This window comes from Phoenix dactylifera, chromosome 1 (genome assembly GCF_051530095.1).
Source record: "Phoenix dactylifera cultivar Ajwa chromosome 1, Ajwa_hap1_PhDact_Kaust_v1.1, whole genome shotgun sequence".
In the NCBI taxonomy this organism is placed as follows: Eukaryota; Viridiplantae; Streptophyta; class Magnoliopsida; order Arecales; family Arecaceae; genus Phoenix; species Phoenix dactylifera.
In genome coordinates this window covers 63,213,961-63,229,036 of record NC_143190.1, presented here as the reverse complement: position 1 = coordinate 63,229,036, position 15,076 = coordinate 63,213,961, and the positions used below count along the sequence as shown (strand labels likewise).

Sequence of the window (15,076 nt, the reverse complement as noted above, 5' to 3'; positions counted from 1 at the left end):
CTAAAGCAAGCATCTCGGAGTTGGAACACTCGTTTCGATGACGCAATCAAAATGTTTGATTTCATCAAAAACGAAGAGGAACCGTGTGTTTACAAAAAGATTAGTGGGAGCGCTATCGTATTTCTCGTACTGTACGTGGACGACATCCTCCTGATGGGGAATGATATTTCCATGCTAACTTCGGTCAAGGTCTGGTTGTCAAAAGAGTTCTTCATGAAAGACCTTGGAGAAGCATCCTATATTTTGGGAATAAAGGTCTATAGAGATAGATCTAAAAGAATGCTTGGCCTATCACAGAAAATGTATATAGAGGAAGTGCTGAAAAGGTTCAGCATGGAAAACTCCAAAAGGGGTCTCTTACCCCTTAGGCATGGAATTCATCTCTCCAAGAAGATGTGCCCCAACACATCTGAAGAGATTCAACGTATGAGCAAGATTCCCTATGCATCGGCAATAGGGAGCCTCATGTATGCCATGCTATGTACACGACCTGATATAGCTCTTGCTGTGAGTGTCAAAGCAGATATCAGTCAAATCCAGGTGAAGAACACTGGACAGCTGTGAAGAATATTCTTAAGTACTTGAGAAGAACTAAAGATTTATTCTTGGTCTTTGGAGGATCATCAAAGTTGAAGGTAGAAGGATACACAGATTCAGACTTCATGACTGATGTCGATGATAGGAAGTCAACATCTGGATATGTGTTCTTGTGCAATGGTGGTACGGTGAATTGGAAGAGTTCTAAACAACCGATCATTGCTGATTCTACTATGGAAGCTGAATACATCACCGCCTCTGAAGCTGCTAAGGAAGGCTTCTGGTTTAAGAAATTCATTGCGGAATTGGATGTAATGTCATCAGATGCCATAACACTCTACTGCGATAATAATGGCGCCATAGCTCTTGCTAAGGAGCCAAGGTCTCATCAGAAGTCCAAGCATATAGAGCGGCGCTTCCATCTCATACGCGACTATGTTGAGAAGAAGTATGTCGAAGTGCAGAGAGTAGACTCCGCGGACTCCGCGGACTACGTGGCAGACCCATTCACTAAGCAGCTAAGTCAACAAAAGACTGAAGCCCACCTTGAGAAGATGGGACTAAGATATATGATTGATTGGCTTTAGTACAAGTGGGAGATTGTTAGATGTATGCCCTAGAAGCCAATTTTGGCTGACACATTATTAATTCTAGGACATAATTTGTACTTGACTTTATTATTATTGAATAAATGAAAGGCATCTTTTTCATTCATATTATTATTGTGTCTATGAATCGTCCAAGGAATTAATAAGATGATGATGCATATTCTCAAGAGTTGAGAATTTGAGCCATGTATCATTAGTGATTAATTTCTAAACGCTCCTGATCGATGGATCATCACGAGGACGGTGATCGATCCGATGAGATCAGTGCACACATTACTTTCCCTATGGATGGACGAGACTCGAGTCCACGGTGTAGGGACACTGAAGTAATAGTGCAGGTGCTTGTTAGAGAACAAGGATACTGAGCGTGACCAATACAAGAAGTCACTTGGATGTCTATCCACTCGTCAGTGACTTGCTTGATGTTGCAGTAGTGTGACTGGTCCTTTGACCTGCGATGCTTCGGCTACTCACAGTGAGGTTATTGTAGTTTAACTGCACACATACATGGTCTCTAGCCATATGGATCCATGCAGTGTAGATTGGCTGCAGTAGGTTCACTGTAGGAGTAGGGTATGCACCTATAAGGAATCTATCGACCTTGATAGATAAGGAGAGATCCTATGTGATTTATAAGACTGAGTTCGTAAGACCTCGGCCGGGGCAGTATGCATAGTGGAGAAAGAGTTTTCCACTATCGAACTTAAGTCGAATAAATCTTCACATATGACAGACGATGGGGTTTGACGAGTTGTCCATGACCTCCGTCCTGTAGGGATCCACGATAGTAGGACTGTATCACATGATAACTGCACCTAGAGGTTCATCATTCTATTCTGCTGGGTAGCCACTACATGCTGCTAGGTGTCACTGGTGGATGGTGGGACTCATAGGGATTATCTTGATGATCGATAAACCCTAATGAGTAGAGTTGGAATCGTTCCAACCCATTGAAAGAAGTTTTCAATGATATTGTGATAGAGATCGCAATATATCTCACTACCAGTCAGAATAGAACCTATGGGGTCACACACACTAGAAGCATTGACCGATCCGATGGTTGAAAAGTGATTATGAATCACGAGTAATCAATTCGATTGATAATAAGTTGAAGAAGGAATGGGAATTGATTAATTGGACTTAAAACACGAATCCTACTTGGAATAGGATTCCTAGAGTCCTAATTGGATTAGGACTGGGAATCCTAATTGGATTAGGACTGGAAATCCTAATTGGAGTAGGACTGGGATTCCTACTTGGAGTAGGATTCCTACAATCCTAATTAGATTAGGAGTTTTGAATTAAAATTGGATTCCTACTTGGAATAGGATTCCTAGAAGTCCTAATTGGATTAGGACTTCGAATTCAAATAAGAGTCCTAATTGGATTAGGACTAAAATTAAATATGTCCTAAATTGAATTAGGGTTTCTTAAGTCACAATTAATTATTAATCTAATGAATCAATAAGACTCCTAATTGGATTAGGATTGAAGAGTTCAATTGAGTCAAAATTGATTTAAGTTCTAATTGGATTAGGACTTACCTAGATTGGATCCAAATTGGTTCACCCTTGGGCTAAACCTAATTGGATTAGGGCTTGACCACATTAGGGCATTTCAAACCCTACTTAATGTGGATTAGGGTTTGCCAAGAGGGAGGGGCGCAAGCCCCTCCCCTTTTGCTTCCTTGGTGCGGCATGAAGAGAGGGGGCCGGCGCCCCCTCTTAGGAAATAACTTTAGGGCTCCTAAATTGTAGGAGCCCTAGATGGTTTTAAAAGGAGAGCAAGGGCCGGCGCCCTAGTATCATTGAATCCTCTCCCTTCCAAGCCGTGGCCTCCCTCTCCTCCTCCTTGGTTCAGCCGCAAGCAAAGGGAAGAAAAGAAGAAGCCATTGGCGGCCTCCTCCTCCTCTCTTCCTCCTTCCAACGCAGGGGAAAGGAAGTAGGCTGCAAGGGCTTTGATTCATGTTCAAGTTTCATCCTTCTTCTTCCTCCTTCCAAGCACAATCAAGGGTTGATTGAAAGAGAGGAAATCAGCCGTCAAAAGAAGTCTTTGCAAGGGAGCTAGCACCCCGGGAAGACAAGAGAGCTTTGATCGGATCTCTGCTTCGTGTGGATACCCGTAGAGGCCGGACGTGTGAACGGCTTCATACGAACCTTCATCCTAAAATCACGAACTCCAGTTTGCGGTGATCATCTACCCGCACAAGGGGAAGATCTGATCTTCTAATGTTTTAAAAAGTATTTAATCCTTACCCATCTACGAACGGTTCATAAAACAATGTTCATGAGATGAACGCCGATCCCGCTTATGCCGATTCCGCTGCCATCTGAATTTTTTTGAATTTTCTGCGGTATGGGCGGGTTCCCAACAGTGTCCTCTAGTCCACATAAGCTATGGGTCGAGTCTGCTCTGATACAATTTGTCACAACCGAGACCTCACCTAAAAAGGCTTACTGGAAGATATTTTTCGGGTTTCTTAGTCTTGTATAAGCATTCAAGATCTTCTTGACGAATAACCGATATGGAATTAAACGTACGCCTACATGGGTCTTCACAGTTTACTAAACAGAAAAAAGGTAGTCCAGAGAAGGCGAAAGCTAGAAAGGCTAGGGCATTGCCACTGAAAAAAGAAGAAAGCTTAGTCCAGGGGCTTAAAACTCCAGGCAAGGTTGACTAAGGTAATACCACAAATTCTCTCCATTGCTTTACACTTAAAACATCCTGTTTATAACTGTTGACCAGTACTTCAATTAGCAGCACCTGCCTCATTATGCATGTTGTTTATAATAATCGCACTGGATCCCTGTTTATCTATTGCGATTGACTCTGTCTGCATTTTGCTCATCTTCCCTAGATCCAACAGAATTTATAAAGATGATCCCGTAGATCTCTTATCATTAAGATATAGCATTGAAAACTAATACCATTATCTCATAAAAAAAAACTCATTAAAATATTGACATAGAAAATTAATGTATTTACTTTTACACTTCCCAAACGTATTATGAAATTCTCCTGTTTTAATTTTACTTGTTATCTGAATCCCTTGCAACGTCTCAGCCTGATATATTTATGTTTACCCTGTCTAATGTGCTGCTAATTTTTGACGTTAAATGAGTGTTTCCTTTAATGTTTTATGTTTATCATTGAAGTTCCACCACCGTAAGAAGCAGCTGGAGAGATTTGTTGGTCTTCGAAGCAAGAAGACAGTTGAGCCTCAGCAACTCATTGAGAAATGGGATATAAAACATATCAAGATGAAAAGAATGCAAAGAAAAAATTCACTTGCAGATCAAATTGAGGCCTCGAAGAGCAGAAAAGTAGAGTCTACCACCAAAGCAGTTCCAGCCTCTGCATTGTTTGATTCTTCGGTTGAAGAGAAGGCAGGAGACTGAAAGTTCTATTGCATCTTTCACCACAAGTAATACATTACCAGGAATCCATTATCATGTCTCTCTATACATGGTGCTTCTTGTAGCTCTCTATCCCACATAGCATGTTCCTCTGATAAATTCTACCAACCATGAACGTTATGTATTCCTGAACTGATCATCAATCGGAATGATCCAAATGAAGTTTCTTCTACTTGTCCATTTCTCAACAATTTTACGGTTCTTAAGTTGGTTCTGATTAACAATATCATCTAGTTCCTTACTTATTTCTTAAAGAAAAAAAAAGCCCATGAATTTTTGTTGCTTACGACCCACAAATTAGAAAAGTTCTTAAGGAAAAAAAAAAAGCATACTAGCTTTCAAAAATAAATTAATTTTTTTTTTATAATACATATTTTAACTACTTTGAAAATCTCAACAGACTCCATAATATGACCCACAAAAAAGGACAGGCCATGCTGATGTTAGACTCCATAATATAAAACCCAGGTTTAAAATGAACCATCAAATTCTTTTTTTCTTCTACCTTTCAAAAATAAATTATTTTTTTATCATACAGATTCTTACTATTTTGAAAAACTCAACAGATTTAAATTTATCTTTTTTATAAAATCAAATTTCAGTGATAATGAAAATGATCAATAGATCATAATCATTTATAATTTGCAGATTTTTAATGTATATGCCTTTATGTACATCCCAGGTGCTAGGCCCCGTTTGGGGAGCTTTTGGGCCCTCCAATAAAATATGAGTGTTAGGTAAAAATTTTGGTAAGCTGTTTTAGTTTTTCTAGAAAGCTAAAAATAGCCTTTTGGAAAAAGCTTTATTTTGAAGATTTCTGGCAAAACACTTTTAGGCTCGGTTGGAAAGCTTTTTTCTTTACCAAAATATCCATGATAAAATATAATAATTACACAAAATGTCTCTTTAATAATTATTTAACCAATTTTATCACCTAGCTAGAAAATTTGTTGTATTATGAAAATATAATGTATGCTAATAATTATATTATTTTATATTTTTATTATTGTATTATACTATAAATATAATTATATATTACATTATATCATAATACATTGATATGATGCAGGACAACCTACCAATGCAACCTACTATGATTTCAGAGATCAGCAAGCGTTCACAAGAGTAACTTAAAATTTAATGGTTGCTGATTTTTACTTCAGTTATTCGGAGTTAAGGTATGAGATTAATCAATTTAAGAGATTAGGTTACAAACGAGTATTATGGTTGTTCTGATCCAAAAGTAATCTGATCGTGGGATGTTGAGAAACTTTCCGTTGCTAGGGTGTGCTAATTTAATAACAAAGATTTTAAAAGGGTTGGTAGGATGGGTGGAAATGAATAAATCTAAGTTCTGAGATTTTAGCAGCAAAGTTTTCAACGGTATAAATTTCATGCAAGAGAACTTAGAACATAAATCAGTGAGCAAATTCAGAAGGAGGAACCTTGCCTGTAGGGAAGAAGAGATTCAGAACCCTTCGTTGGTGGATCCCCAAGCGATGACAAAGATGAAGGTTGCTGCACAGAAAAAAAAAAAGCAAGTTGATTTGCTGAATTTGGATCGTTGCGCGTTGGAGATGAATACCAGTGAGATGATGGATGGCTGGCTGATGACCCGCGGAGGAGGGGATGCTGCTGATGCGCGAGCTGATGTTAGATCTGAAGATGGAAGGCTCAGATCTAAAGGAAGAAAAGATCATGTGCGGGCGGATGAAGGAGGAATTCTTTGGAGACTAGGACTCCTAGTTTGAAGTAGATTGGGTTGGCATGATGCAGTGGCATGAGGGGGTGGGCATGAGGAATTCCTTGCTGATCAAAGGGTCCTTCTTAGATGGTTCACAGGACGAAACCAGGGGGGAAGGCGTGTGGGAGAATGAAAGTCCTTGTTGGTCAAGGAAAACCTCTTTGGAGTTGGAGGCACTTGGAGGAAGATTCTATTCCTATTTGGATTAGGATTGCTTGTTGATGGGACGCCTTCGATGCAGAAAAATTTGATTCCTTGTTGGAGTAGGAAGACACCAAAATAGGAAAGAAGGTTAAGAGGCGTGGGAGAAGAGAAGAAAGAGGGGATCACCACACAGCGTGAAGAGAAGGAGAAGGGAGAAGAAAAGCCACGCACGACATGGAGAAGGGAGAAGAGAAGAGAGGAGGTGGCAGCCAAAGAGAAAGGAGTTTTCATTCAATCATCAATTTCCTAATTCATGAGGGATTGGCCTTTATATAGGCTTTACATCAAGTCAAATAATTGACCAACAAAACAATAATTGAGCCCTAACACATTGGGCCATACATCAAATCAATTAACCCTACTAACATTAGACCATAAAACCAATTGATCACATCCAACATTGAATCTTTATAATTTAGGTCTTACATTGATCAATTGATTTAATCACTTGACTCAACAATCAAATCAACTCAAATAATAACAAAAGCACAACCAAATCAACTCAAACAAAAGCAACCAATAATGAAATAGAATAAAAATAACATAGGCTCAAATGGACCGAATCTAGGGCCCGACTCAAACTGGTGGCTCAAGGTCATCTCCTGGCCACAATGATGTCGATTTTCGGTGCGAACGGCGGCAAGGGGCCTGATGGCTCTATTATCTGAAGGAATGGCTCTGATGTCCCCACATCTTTATTATTGTATTATACTGTAAATATAATATAATATAATATAATATTATAATACATTGATATGTTATGTTAAATAATTTAATATTATATTAAATTATTATGCTATAGTAACAATATTATATTACTATATTATAATAATATTTTTGTTACATTACAGTAGTATTGTACTATATCATATATTTGTGTATTAATATATATAATATTTTATTATACTCTGTTGTATAATATTATGCAATGTCTTTTATAGTTATTTTGTCATACCAAAAGTACTTTCTCAGTTTATTTACCAAACATATGTTAAAGTGGCACATCACTTTAGAAATATAGTTACCAAATAGCAAACAGCTTCTTATAAAAGCTCTACTTCAAAAATATCTACTTTCAAAACTCTACTTCTAAAAGCTCTACTGCCAATAGCTCCCCAAATGGGGCTTTAGTACTATAATAGGATGAGGCACATGTATGGACTAGCAAGAAACTTGAAGTCCAGAGTTCCTGCAAAATTTGTGGTGCTCAAGAATGAGAGAGGCTTTGCATGTTGTTTTTGTTAGAAAAATTAATTGGCGCACGACCCGAGACGCGTGTCTCCGGCACACGCCTGCACCAGCTCGCAGGCACCTGCTGGTGCCCGCTGGCACCCTCCGCGGACAGAATGTGTCCACGGAATGCGCGGATGCCTCCTCGAAAGGCGTGGACGCGTCCGTGGATATGCCTCCTTGATGCCTTTTTGGGCCAATGAGACGTTGGCCCAAGAAGGCTATAAATACCCCTATTTTCCACCTTTCTTGACACGAAAAAAATTGTGGCAAAATTTTGGAAAAATTTTGAAAGAAAAAAATTGTTCTTCCTCCTCTTATCCATTTTCTGTTTTTGTTTTTTGCGCCTACCTTTAGTGAAGTTTTATTTTATTTTTTTTATTTCGTTCTTTGCTGGATCTGCAAGTCCGATCGGACTCGTGTTAGCTTCTTCCGAGATGCACCGAAGAAGAAGCTTACGATCATCATATCTCTAAGGAGGATTGCCAGAAGACCCATATGTGAGGACAAATACTTCTTTGGGACAGCGTCAACGCAGTTCGACCTGCCTTCTTTCAGGCTATCTTCTTTTATCTCATTTCAAATTTAATATTAGTAGATCTATAGTATTTACAATTTATGATTTAAATTTATTACATGTTCCATAGAATAGATTTCTTTTGTGCTAAAATAGGTTTCTTTTGATTCTGAATAATATATATATATATATATATATTTCTTTTTAAGATCTTTCTATTAATTATTATTATAGTTTTATTTGCTTATTTAGGTGATTTATTGCTAACAATCTAAAGAAGTATTTATTTTTGTTAGTAATATACAATTCGTTAAATTGTTTATTACAATTTGTGACATATTAGATCTTAATTATAATAATTATTTTACTAGCACAAAATTAGTAATCAATTGTTCTAATAAGGTAATAAATTATTCTAATATATAATTCATTGAATTGACATATTAGATCTCAATTACAATAATTATTTTGGTAGCACAAAATTAGTAATCAATTATTCTAATAAGATAATAAATTATTCTAATATATAATTCATTAAATTGACATATTAGATCTCGATTACAATAATTATTTTGCTAGCACAAAATTAGTAATCAATTATTCTAATAAGATAATAAATTATTCTAATATATAATTTATTAAATTGACATATTAGATCTTAATTGCAATAATTATTTTGCTAGCACAAAATTAGTAATCAATTATTTTAATAAGGCAATCAATTATTCTAAAAAGGTAATAATTTGCTTAACCTCCAAGAGGTTTATCATACATCCATTTGGACTCCTCAAGAAGTAATTTTCAGATCCCTTTCAAATGAATAATTCAAAAATTGTTTAATCCATAATAACTAATTTAAGTTTGCACTTAGACTTTTCTAAAAGTTAAATTTGTGTGATATCTAGTGTTTATATCTACTAAATAATAGTATCTAAGAAAAACTTGTCAAAAAGGCATACGTGCCTAAGAAAGGCTGATACTTAAGTGAGTTTAGTGCTCCACCACCGATCTGGCTATTATCTTTTGGATATATCAACTAGACATCCAAAGTTCAATATATATAATAGTGTAATCCTTTGACATAAATTTTTTTCTTCATTTAGATTTCTGCCTCTTTTCTATTTTCTATAACTTTGAACCTATGACCTCTAACACCAGTGAGCACCTTAGTGCTCAACCTGAAAAATTTGATTGCCATAACTTTAAGAGGTGGCAGAACCAAATGCGGTTCTGGCTCACCATATTAGACTTGATCTCAGCCATAGGTGAGAGCACTACTGAAGTTGATAACAGGTCTAACCCAACTGCTTCACGACCTGCTACTCGCAGCAACAGAAACCTGAGTTCATCCTCCTTCTAGACTGAACCTTCTGCCTCCACTAGCACACCCTTTAGGACACCTGATGAGATTGTGCTGAGTAATTGATTGATCCCTTACTTGGTTTTGATGTGCCAAAATATTTTGAGTGCATTCCTTGTTGGACTAACAGTTTTAAATAAGTATTTTTAGGGTAACAATGCTATAACTTCCAAAGAATATCTTAGGAAATGGTTTATGGATCTTAAACTCAAGTTTTGGAACTGAGGATGATAGTGTTATTTTGATGATTAACAAGCAATTATCTAGAGTATGTTATAAGTTAAATCGATACTTCATTTATAAGTTTATTACTCTCAGTATATTTTGTATTAATTGATATAGATACATTTTATTGTTCATTTGAATGAATCTAACCTTGAGATGCAGCAAAGTGTGGATTGAGTCGACCCAAAGGATAAATTGGGTCGATCCCGGCACATCAAAAAAACATTTGGCACACCTCTGCAAATATGACACAAATGAACAGTGAGTTGGGTCGACCCAAGGAAAGCATGAGTCGACCCAAACATCAAGATCCTCAAACAGAAGACAGAAAATGGTTCTCTGGATTTACTGAGAGGGTCGACCCAAGATATAGTTGAGTCGACCCAAGCTTGAGTCGACCCAAACCCTGAGAGGGTCGACCCAAAGGCAAGACAGAACAGAAGACAGAAAAGGTTCTCTAGAAATCCTGTTAGGGTCGACCCAAGAAGAAGTTGAGTCGACCCAACTGAACCTTGAGTCGACCCAAAGAAAGGTTGGGTCGACCCAAGTGAAGGAAGGCTGAATTTCAAGTTTCTGTGGACTCAAAGAGGGTCGACCCAAGGAATGTTTGAGTCGACCCAAGTGAAAGTTGGGTCGACCCAAGGACAGGTTGAGCCGACCCAAGCACGGGCAGAAGCATAACGGCTAGTTGTGCAGAAGTGCTTTTGGACTCCCAACGGCTATAAACGGCTAGTTTCTTCAATCCAACGGTCAGGAAGGACTATTTGGAGGTTGGAGAAGTATTTAAGAGGGAGTATTCATCAGAGAAAGCAAGCTTTGGAAAATACATCAAGTGCATTCAAGAGAGAACCCTAGCAAGGCAAGCTTCATCCAAGTGCTTCATTCAAGAATCAAAAGAAAGTGGTTGAGCAGATTCAAAGAGTCATCAAGAGCTCCATCCACCCTTGAAGAGTGAAGCATCCTTGACAAAGAAGAGAGAAGTCACATCAAGCGATAAATATTCTCTAAACTCTTCTTTGTAGATTATATTGTTATATTTGCTCATCTAGGAGTTTAAATCTTCTTCCTTTGTTTATTAGACTACTTGTAAGGTTGGTTGGTTAGCCCGCAAAACCAACGAAATAGGTTGATTGGTGAACTCGGAAAACCAATTGTAAAGGTTCGTTGGTGAGCCCGTAAAACCAACATAGGTTGTTGGTAAGCCCGTAAAACCAACGTAGGTTGTTGGTGAACCCGTAAAACCAATTGTATAGGTTCGTTGGTGAGCCCGTAAAACCAACATAGGTTTTTGGTGAATCCGGAAAACCAAAGTGTAAAGATTTTTGGATTGTGAGCCCGAAAAATAATCCAACTGTAATCCGCGGGATTATAGTGAATTTCCAAGGGGTCGCTTGGGGAGTGGACGTAGGTGCTAAGGAGAGCACCGAACCACTATACTTCTTGTTGTTTGTATTGTGATTTGTTTAAGTTCACTAACTCATCATTTAACACAAGTAAGATAGTTAAAATTAAAAGAAACCAATTCACCCCCCCCCTCTTGGCTTGTCACCTTGGGCAACAAGTGGTATCAGAGCAAGGTGCTCCAATAGTACTCATTGATCTCACAATCAAGAGTTAAAGATCATGACAACCCAAGTGGGATGTTCTATGAGTGAGGGGCAATCCACAAATAGACCACCTCTATTTAATGGCACAAACTACACATACTGGAAAGCTAGGATGAGGATATTCATTCAAGCTTTAGACTATGAATTATGGTACATTGTTACTAGAGGCCCTCACTCACTCTCTCACACTATTAATGAAAAAGACTTAGCACAATTGAATGCTAATGCTATGAACATACTATATTGTGCTATCCATGAAACTGAATTTAATAAAATCTCTGCATGCTTATCTGCTAAGAAAATCTGGGATACTTTAAAAAATATTTATGACAAAATTCAGATTAGCTCACATGTGCTTCAATTACACACTAACAGTGAGCCTGCAGAAAAAGATGTTGAATCTCCCAATCCGGAAGAAAGAACAACAAATGAAGAATTCGGTGATGAAAACAAGGACCCATACCCAAACACCGAAAAATTTAAAAGCTTCCTAAAGACAAAGAAGAAGAGGAAGCAAGAAGAAAGGAAGAAAGAGATAAAAAGCAAGAAAGCCTTGACCAAGGAAGAGTCAAGCAAGAAAATGAAAGTGAGGAGCAACAATAATAATACTAGCTCCAAAGAACTACAAGAGGTAACTAACTTATGCCTTATGGCACAAGAAGATAAGGTAAAATCTGAATCTGATTTCACACCTAATGAATTTCAGGAAGAATTCTCTTATGATGAACTATTAAATGCTTTTCATGATTTGTATGGTGAATGTAGAAAATTAGCTACGAAAAATAAAAATCTTAAAAAGCTAAATCTGGAAATGTCAGAAGAAAGAAATTCTTCCGCTGAAATGAAAGACAAATTAAATTCTGAGAATGAACGCTTAACATTAAATTCGGAAGAATTGATTCAGAAAAATCAGAATTTAATTAAAGAAAATCAAAACTTAAGTGAAGAAGTTAACCAAATGAAATCTTTTATTAACAAATTCACTGTAAGTTCAGAAAGATTAAAAACGATGTTTGAAAGCCAACATGCTGTTTTTGATAAATCAAGACTTGGCTGGATTCCTTTGCTCAATAATAAACCCCTAAAGAAAAAGGTTATCAATTCGCCAAGCAAACCATCAAATAAGATAACTTATTTCAAACATAAAAAGATTGGGCATAAAAACTTTACCTATGGTTCTAATACGAATAAATCAAATGGTAAAGTTATTACGATTAAACAGATTTGGATTCCAAAAGGAACCATATGCACTAACCCTCAAGGACCCAAGCAAGCTTGGGTACCCAAAATGAAAATATGAGGGTGTAGATGTAGGTGTGCCAAGCTACCCATGGAATAAATGAAATTTTCATACAAATGGGTGCGTTGACACATAATTAAAGATAAGTCTCAATTTATTCATTAAATCTAGTATAAGGTTTAACATTCTACTTCATGTATTGAAATTATCTTTTTATGAAATTACGATACTCTCTGCATCAAAGTTTTTAAATGCCTCATATGTTAAATCTTATCTCAACGATTTTAGCATGAAACTTTCTAGTGCTTGCATCATGATAAGAAAACAATGAATGGATATATATATATAACCTTCTTCTTCAAGTTTACAAAATCTAAATTCCCTCTCTAGTATAAACACTTGATGCTGATTTCATACCTTCATGTTAAAACTTTATTGAGCATAATACTTATGAAATCTTATTTCATTATTTGTGAAGGTATGAGTATAATTTATCATTATATCACTCATTCCTTATGTGATTATTTGAAATATATTATGATTTACTCTATAAGTCGCATGTATGCATCATATGTTTCAATCATAAATGATTAATATGTCGTGATCATAATGGGAATTCTACTAAAAAGTTTTATAACAATGGATTGTTTTTTTTTTAAAGTAATTCTCAAGACTATTCTAAAAAACTAAGATTAATAATTCTGATCTTTAAAGTGTTTCATTTAGTATAATCATTGTATCCTTGATTGAATGATTAATATCCTTACATAAAATCATCTCAAATTCTACTGATTAATGTTAACACGTCATGTTTAATCTGAGCATAAAAATATTCTAAAAGTATGAATATTAATTCCTTTGAACCATCTCCCATAAGTCAAATATAAAATCTTAATTAATCTAAAAGAAAATTGCCTATCTCTCTGAAACAAGATTATTTGTATTGAAAGCCGAATCATAACCAGAATTTTGATAGAAACAACTATTTAAGATAATTTACTTAACTGGTTATCTTATTGATAATTAACTTAAGCAAATAGAATCTAAGCTAAATTGCTTCTGAAAATAAGAAATTGGTTTGACTTTGATAAATCTTCTTATTGCCTCACATAGGTGTCCTTGAACCATATTATTTAATAAAATTATCTCTTTAGTTCAAGTGACTTGTGCTTGCTTATATTTACGCAATCTCTTGAGTAGAGTGACTCAAATTCAATCATTGTCTTATCTTATGTCAAGTCATATAGTTATGAAATATGTTGTATGAATATTCTTGTATCTTGGACAACCTAATGACTTGCCTACAAGAAAGGAAAAAGATTCTACTAATAATGCAGGATCCTTGAGCAAGAAAATGAGAGATTTCAACTTGAAGGACACCTCCACATAAGATACAATAAACATTCACGTGCAAACAAGAGAGAGGACCTTCTTCAGCCAAACGTTCACACATAAGAAATCTAGTTTGACTTGAAGAATTTAGAATGAATCGGTAATTTTAGATACCTCTCTCATAAATTAGCTGAGCAAAGTTAATAACTTAAATCTTATTGTGGCATGGTTAACATCTTTAATTATTAATTTCTTGATATCATTAATTGACTTATGCTTTTAGAAATTGATTCATGGTTTGCTCAAACTAAAATGTTTCTTTGCCTATATCATAACCATGAAATACACAAGTATATGCTTAAAATGCTGATTTGAATTGACTTGTGAGAAGCTATGAATTCTTGAGCATAATGAAAATGTTGTTTGCATGATATACATCTATATGATACATAAGTTTATTTCTTTATTCTGCCTTTTCATGTAAATTACTTGAGAATAACAAAAAGAGAGAGAGATAAAGAAAAGAAAATGGATATTATTCAAGAGAAGTAAAATCTTAGTAAAGGCAAATACTTTAATCTTAAGAAAAAGCAAAACAAGCATAATACATTCGGCACATGTGTGAGACTAGTGAAAGGGATAAAATCCGTAATAAATTACACTTAAACAAGGAGAGTTTGAAGTGAACATTTTAACATTTCTATATTGCTCATCATAGAGATGGTGCCAATGGGGAGGCTAGTGGTAGTACCCGGCACTATTTGACCCAACTATTCGGTGTAGGGTATATTAGGGACGGCACAAGAGGGAGGCTAGTGGTAGTACCTCGTGCCCCTTCCAACTCCACCGGATAGGGAGCAAATAGAGTATAGAGCATAAGAAGGCAAAAATGAAAGTATATAAGAAGAATCAAGTCAAATTTTTAATCACTTGAAAACACACTTTAAGGATGAAATCAGTGCAAGATTATATTTAAATAGGAGGAGTTTATTTGAAAAGAATTGATTTTGATCATTGACATGCTTGCTCTTAATATTTTAATGCATGACTTAACAC

General features: G+C 36.1%; 1 long non-coding RNA gene across 1 annotated transcript; it reads right to left on the bottom strand.

Annotated features, from left to right (window-relative positions):
- Positions 1-4,520: 4,520 nt before the first annotated feature.
- LOC103695940 (uncharacterized) lies at positions 4,521-6,734 on the bottom strand. The gene is made up of 2 exons (XR_005507841.3): positions 6,147-6,734; positions 4,521-6,079 (listed from the first exon to the last, which is right to left on the bottom strand). It is a non-coding gene; the product is annotated as an uncharacterized LOC103695940 (long non-coding RNA).
- Positions 6,735-15,076: the final 8,342 nt, after the last annotated feature.